Source organism: Petaurus breviceps, unplaced genomic scaffold (genome assembly GCF_028583685.1).
Source record: "Petaurus breviceps papuanus isolate PSGF00001 unplaced genomic scaffold, PetGlider_PUasm1.0 398, whole genome shotgun sequence".
NCBI lineage: Eukaryota > Metazoa > Chordata > Mammalia > Diprotodontia > Petauridae > Petaurus > Petaurus breviceps.
Window position 1 is genome coordinate 441,697 of NW_027186314.1, and position 6,932 is coordinate 448,628.

Consider the following 6,932-nt stretch of genomic DNA (forward strand, 5'->3'; position numbering starts at 1 on the left):
CTTCCTTCCTTCCTTCCTTCCTTCCTTCCTTCCTTCCTTCCTTCCTTTCTTTCCTTCTTTCTTTCTTTTTTCTTTCTCTCTTTCCTTCTTCCTCCCTTTTTCTCTTTCCTTCTTTCTTTTCTTCCCAGCTATCCCTCCCTGCCTGTTGGCTCCCAGGAGATCCTGCTGCTGTGGCCGGAAACCTCTAACGTTCCTTAGCTAAATTCCCCGCCCTGGGTCCCCCCCCCCCAACCTCCTCCCTTTTTACTTCCAAGAGTTCTCCGCCCCATTCTTCCCATGATCTCCAGCACAAGTTCAGGCTGGGCTGGAGAAACGGACTCCTTAGGACTCAGATATCCAGTGACCCCAGTGTCAGCCCCCACCAAATACCCACAAATTTAAGGACCTAGGACCCAGGAGTCAAGTCCCAGGGATCCAGGAATTGAACGTCAGGGATGTAAGGGTGCAGTCCCTCCCCCACCACCATGGAGGCCCCTTCAGTCCCTGCCTCCTCGAAACAGGCACCAAGGTCCCCTCCCCCAAGCCCCTCCCCCAGCTGTCTGGTCCCAGGCTGTGGTGGCAGTCAGCCTGGTCCCTTTTCTCCTGCCATTTCTGAGTTCCATTCCCAGAGGGGATGGAAGGGGCCCAGCCAGTCTGGGCTTATTTGTAAATAGCTGTTATTATACAGCTGAAGTGTAGACTAGTACTTTCTCATTACGATGGAGCCCACCCTGCCACCAGGGGGTACTGGGACCTCTTTCGATCCGAGGCCTCCCATTGGAGGGATGTGTGTGCTTGGATGCTAGGGTGGGAGGTCAAGAGTGGGAGAGCCCGGGAGACTGGGTCCCCAAGGGGACTGGAGCCGGGGCCCAGGTGGCCGAGCTGGAGGCTAGATGCTTGGGTCACTGGGCCTAGACCCAGGGCTCCTTAAAGGGGGCTAGAGTTGGAGGTCTGAGTACTTGGGTCTCTGAGGGGGATGGCCCTGAGGAAGCCCCAGTGCCCCGTTTCTGGACAGTTGTCTGCATCTGAGGTGGGGAGGAGACAAGAGGCTGGATCCAGTACTCTGGGAAGGACGGACCCCATCAGTGGCATCCCCAAAGGTCTCACTATCTAGAGTGATGAATGAGAACTGAAAGGATGACAAGCATAAAGTCGTCCCTTTGGGTTCAAAGATTCAGCTGAGCCAGCTCAGGGTGTTAGCAAACTTCAGGCCATCAGGAGTGGGCAGTGGCAGGGGCGGCCCAGCAGCTAATGCTCTTAGAGATCGTCGACAAGCCTGCCCCGTAGCACCGAGCCTTTCTGTCCTCTGCTCCGCTCAGATCGCATCTGGATCCCCGAAATTCCGGTCCAGGGTGGAGATCGTGTTAAAGCCTGGTCCTTGGGCATTTGAAGGGTCAGGCTTGGTCAGCCTGACTCCAGAGGATGGACCAGGAGCAACAGGGAGCCCTGGACGCCTGAGTCTCCAAGGGAAGGATGATATCAGGGAGGGAAGCTTGATGTCTGTTCTGAGGGAGGCACAGACTGGAGAGGCCTTCATCTTGGTTGGGGGAGGGGCTGGGGCTAATTGTCTGGATCCCTGGGACTCGAATTCTGGGCCCTAGGCCCTTAAGTTCTTGGGTATTTGAGGGGGACTACAAGTGGGGGGCCTGAAGGCCTGGGACCCCTTTAAGCAATCCATTCCTCCAGTGCAGCCTGAAGCTGGGGGGATGGGGAGAGGGAGGTTGAGGGGAATTTCAGTTCAATATCAAGAAATGCTTCCTTAAAATATTTAGGAAAGACTGCCCCGGCATTAGAAGTGAGCCTTCACCTTCTTTTGTCCTACCCTAGCCTCCACTTTCCCCCCTGCCCCTGAAGCGCCAATGAATTCACCATAATCCCTATTAAACAGGAGCTCCCTGAGGGCACTGACCATTGTACTCGAATCCCCAGAGCTCACCAGAGGCGACTGGCCTGCCCCTCCCTCCTCTGTCTCTCACTTTCTATTTCTGTCTCTCACCCCTTTCAGTTCCTTTCTCCATCTCTTCCCTGTCTGTTATTCAAAAAGTAGGCTGCTTCTGGACGCTGTGAGCTCCCCACCACTGGAAATGTTCCAGAGGAGATTGGATCCCCATCTGGTAGGGACGGTGTGCTTGAGGGTGCTCCCCCTCAGCCAAGACTTCGGACCCCACTTCTAGCTCCAGCGGCTTCCATGATAGCAGGAGATAATGGGTGCCAGCTCCCAAGTCCTACCACTATCCTGAGTGTGTGTGCCACGTGGATGTGTGTGAGAGATAAAGTCAGAGAGATGGAGAGACAGGGACAGACAGAGACAGGGAGACAGGGACAGGGAGACAAGGACAGACAGAGAGACAGGGAGACAGGGGACAGGGACAGAGACTCCTCCCTCCTCCTTTTCCAGTTTTCTTACACCTCCCTCCCCACTACCCACCTTCGATCCAGACGCTGCCCAGTTACTGTTTCACAGACAAGACCCTCCCTCCACCTCTTGGCTCTGGACCTTTTCTCTGGTTGTCCCTCATGCCTGGAACCCTCTCCGTCCTCTGCTCTGGCCCCTGAGCCCCCCGCCTTCCTTTAAGTCCCAGTTAAACTCCGACCTCCTGCAGGAAGTCTTCTTCCAACCCTCTTTTCCCAGAGCCTTCCCTCACTGTTTCCTACTCACCGTGTATAGGGCTGGCCGTGTGCATTTGTCCGCGTGCTGTCACTGTCAGACTGTAAGCTCCTTGAGGGCAGGCACGACCTTTTGCTTCTTTGTGTGTCCCTACTGGCACAGAGTGAGTGCTCAATAAATGTTTATTGATTGACTGAGACAGAGAGCAGGAGCAGGTTGTGTGTGAGTGTTTATATATGTGTGTGAGTGTGTTTGTGCGTGAGTGTGTGTGAATGTGTCTGTCGTCTGTGTCTACAGGACATGGGAAAGATTTGACCCATCCAATCTTTGGATCTCTGGGGTCACACCCTCCAGCTGGAGGGTAACCGAGGGGTCTCAGACCCTTCATTGAGCTGGGGGGGGGGGTGTCTGCCCCAACCATGCAAGGACTTCCCCCAGCAGAATGGGAGGATGAAAATAGCTTGTTCCAATGACCACAAAGGCGACTGAAGCGGGCACTGTGGAGTGCTCAGAGCTCGGTCGGCCATGGCCAAGGTCACCCACTGCATCCCAGGCCATGGCCAGCCCTGACTTCTGTCCTACCACCAGACTTTGAGTCAGGAAGAGATAGTGAGGCCAATAACTTTGCACAGCCTTGCCTCGAATAAATCCAATGCACACAGGAGGCAAGACATCATCCGTGAGGTCACTGGTCCTCTGACAACGAAAGACAGATGGCAGCCTATGGAAGTAAGGGGTGCATGTCGGTGTATGTGTAGCATGTGTGTTTGCCTGCTACATATGGACATACAGTGGATACGTATAAGTTGTGTGCATTGTGTGGGGTGTGTGGTCAGGAAGAGGGGGGAAAAGCAAGCCGTTATGAAACACCCACTATGTGCCAGGCACTGTGAGAAGAGCAGAGGATTCCAAAAGAAGCAAAAGGCAGGCCCTACCCTCAAGGAGCTTACAATCCAATAAGGGAGAAAACAAGCTCTGAATAAGAATAAGGACCACAGGACAGACCCTGGAACTATGAGGGCTCAAGAAAGGCTCCCTGTAAAAGGTGGGAATGTAGTTGGGCCCTAAAAGAAACCAGAGAAATCAGTAGGTGGTGAGGAAAGAAAGTGTTCCAGGCATTTGGGACTAGAGAACATGGCGGAAGCCAAGGGTCGGAGGGTGTCGTTCATGGAACAGCCGAAAGGCCAGACTCAGGGGCCTGGGGTGCACTTTGGGGAGCGCAGAAGAGTAGGAGGGAGCAGTCATGAAGAGCTTTGAATGTCAAACAAAATGCTTTGTACTTGTTCCTGGAGACACTAGGAGACCTTGAGTAGAGAGCGCTGAAGACCCTCCCTTCCTGTCTAAACAGTATGGGGGGAGGAGGGCTTCTGGCTCTTAGTGGGATCAGAGGTTCCCAGGAAAGCCCCCAGACCCTTTGGTGAACCTCATGAGGGAGGTTTATGGTAGGAGGGCACAAGGTCTCATGAGGATGGTTGCTGTCTGCATTGTGCCTTTCCCACTGTCCATGCAGTCAGTCCATAAGAGAAGCTGGGATCCCCAACAAATTACAACAGGCAGCTGCTCCTCCCTCCCCCAGGTGGAGTGTGACTAAGTTGAAAACGAGGCCTTGGGGCAAAGCGACCTCCCCTCCCAGTAGTGACGATCAATGCCTAGTTCCACATGGGGGCTTGAGGACGGCCGCCTGTGAGTCTTGGGGAGTTTGGCTAGTGATACCTCACAGACTCACAGGGGTTAGAAAAAAATGTCTGTGGTGTGAACGCCTTGGTCTGGAGGCCTGGATAGTCCTTGTTCCAGTTCTTCCGTTGGCCCTCCACCCCCATGCCTTCTTCAAGGTTCTTAATGTGCGAGGGCACTAGTAGTGCCACCCAACTCTTTTTCTGCTAAATTGTTTCCTCCATGATACCCTTGAGGGCACTTCTTGGTGCATCCCCATGGCAGAAATGCAGCAGCCTATTCTGTGCCTTGCTGAAACCTCTCCATCACCCTTTAGACCACCTGTCACTGTGACCTTTTGGACATTGGAATGTCCTCAAATTTTATAACCATCTAGCATTCATTTGTAAGAAAAGGAAAGAAAGAAAGGGAGGGAGGGAGGGGGCAGAAGGGAGGAAAGAAAAAATGAAGGAAGGGAGAGAGAAGAGAGAGGAAGGAAGGAAAGGAGGGAGGGAAGGAAGGAAAGAAGGAAGAAAGAAAGAGAGAGAGAGAGAGGGAGGGGGCAGAAGGGAGGAAAGAAAAAAATGAAGGAAGGGAGGGAGAAGAGAGAGGAAGGAAGGAAGGGAGGGAGAAAGATGGCTCTTTGTACTGGGAAGCAGCCTGGCATTATAGGGATGATTGATATTTTTAACAAAAATATGAGAATGGACCCATCAGGTAGGCTTTTGCACGAAATTCTGTACAGCAGACAACACCTCATCACTTGGTGTTGCCTAGAAGGTGCTGAGGATGCAAGGTCCCTCTGTTTTTCCCATTTATTGATTAAAAAAGTAAAAGGATCATTTGAGCAGGTCAAGCAGCCGCAGCCTGGAAGTGGTTCTGTCACTCAGTCAGTCAGTCAGTCAGTCAGTCAGTTAGTCCGAACATAATACATGGTTCTTAAGTGCCGGCTCATGTGGCTGGCACTGGGCAAGGTGTTAGAGGTCAAGTCCAAAGAAGAAGACAATGCCACTTGTGTTCTAATGAAGGACAGAGCAAGCTGTACATGTCAGTATGTACAGGAGATCAGAGAGACTCCAAATACACACAGAGGAGTCACACTGGGGATACTTTGGAAAGGAGAGCGCAAGCAGTTGGGAGAGGACCATGGAGGGCTCCCTGTAGCAATGGCGCCTGAACCAAATCTTAAAAAACTAGAGACGCTCCAGGATGTGGAGATAAGGAGGGAGGGCATTCTTGCTGTGTCTGACGGCTGAAAAGACCTGCTGAGGGGAGACAGACCAGGTGGGTGGGGGCCCAGGATGGGGCTCTTAGGCTCAATCCATGTTAAGGTCATCCAAGTTTCCTTGATAAATGCATCCACCGGGAGAACTCTGCTTAATGACCCTATGATTGTGGCACAGAGTGGGATGGGTGCTTAGCCAAGGTGCATGGCACTCACGGAGCATGTCCACCATGACAAGGTCTGGATGCAGAGGTTGAGGTCGTCCGTGTCCCCGTGGAGCTCCCCTGGCTCACCTCCAGCGGATCCATGGTTCCTACAAAGCACTCAGTCTCCCAATCCCCACAGCCTATGTTGGCTGGCATGTCAGTGCACGGGGTTAGATCTGGCCTCCACTCTGCCTTGGGGAAGTTGAACAGTGTGGGGATACAGAGGCACCAAGGAGCCAGTCCTGGCCTCCTTCTGCCAAGGAGCTACACAATAGGTACCCAGACAAGTAGAACCCAAGATGAATGTGTGTGGCATAACAATGTGCCAAGAAGGAAAGCTTGGATTCTGTGTGCATGCACGTTTGGGTCTATGTGAGTACAAGTATGTATGTACCTGGGTATGCATGTGAACAAATGTGTGTGTCCATTTGTATGTGAGTATGAGTGTGTTTAGGCCAGAGGGGGTCAGGATGCTCGGTCTTCAGGTGAGGAAGGGGAGGGTCTGAAAGGGCGGGGCGGGGCTCAGTTGTTAGAGGGAGGAAGCCAGCCCCCCCCGCCCCCCCCTCAGCTGGACGGCCAAGGGGTAAGGGAGGGCCATCGGAAGGTGAGGGAGGAAGGAGGAAAAGGAGGAGAGGCTGAGAAGTGGAGGGCCTCCCAAATCCTCGTGGGTTGGCTGGGGAGTAAGGGAAGAGGGGACTTGGATGGGGTGGGGAAGAGGGGGAGGGGCAAAGCCTCAGGTGGGCGGGTCGCGGGAGGGGGGGACCCAGTTGGAGGCGGAGAGGGAACGAAAGGGCTTGGGGTCCCACTTGCTAAGAGGAGGGGCGGGCGAGGTTTGGGGGCGTGGGGAGGGGCGAGGTCTCTTCTGCCGGCAGGGAGAGGGAGGGAACGGAGAGGGGGAGGAGAGAGAGACACACACACACTTGGAGAGGGAGAGAGGGAGAGACAGAGAGAGCAGGCGGCAGGAGAGAGGGAGCAGGGAAGGAAGGAAGGAAGGAAGCGAGGAGGAGGAGGCGAGGAGGAAGGAGCAGGAGGCGGCAGCGGCGGCGGCTGGAGGAGGAGAAGGAGGAGGAATCCCGAAGCCTCCGCCAAGCCTGCCAGCCGCGAGGGGGGCGGGGAAGGAGGGAGCCCGAAGCCAGGAGCCCGGAGCCCACCCGGAGGCGGACGAGGGGGCGGCCCGAGGAGGGAGGGGGCGCTCTGCGGATGCCCAGGGCCTGGCCCGGCTCGAGGGGGGGGTGAGGTCCCCGGCCCTCCCCTCCCCCCT

General features: G+C 54.7%; 1 protein-coding gene across 1 annotated transcript in view; it reads right to left on the bottom strand.

The window, feature by feature from the left end:
* Positions 1–214, bottom strand: part of CLEC11A (C-type lectin domain containing 11A) — a 3,246-nt gene extending 3,032 nt beyond the window's left edge. Inside the window, 1 exon segment of the mRNA XM_069100352.1 lies at positions 1–214. This exon segment is cut by the window's left edge and continues 266 nt beyond it. The gene's annotated coding sequence lies outside the window, so the exon portion shown is untranslated.
* Between the last annotated feature and the right edge of the window lie 6,718 nt (positions 215–6,932).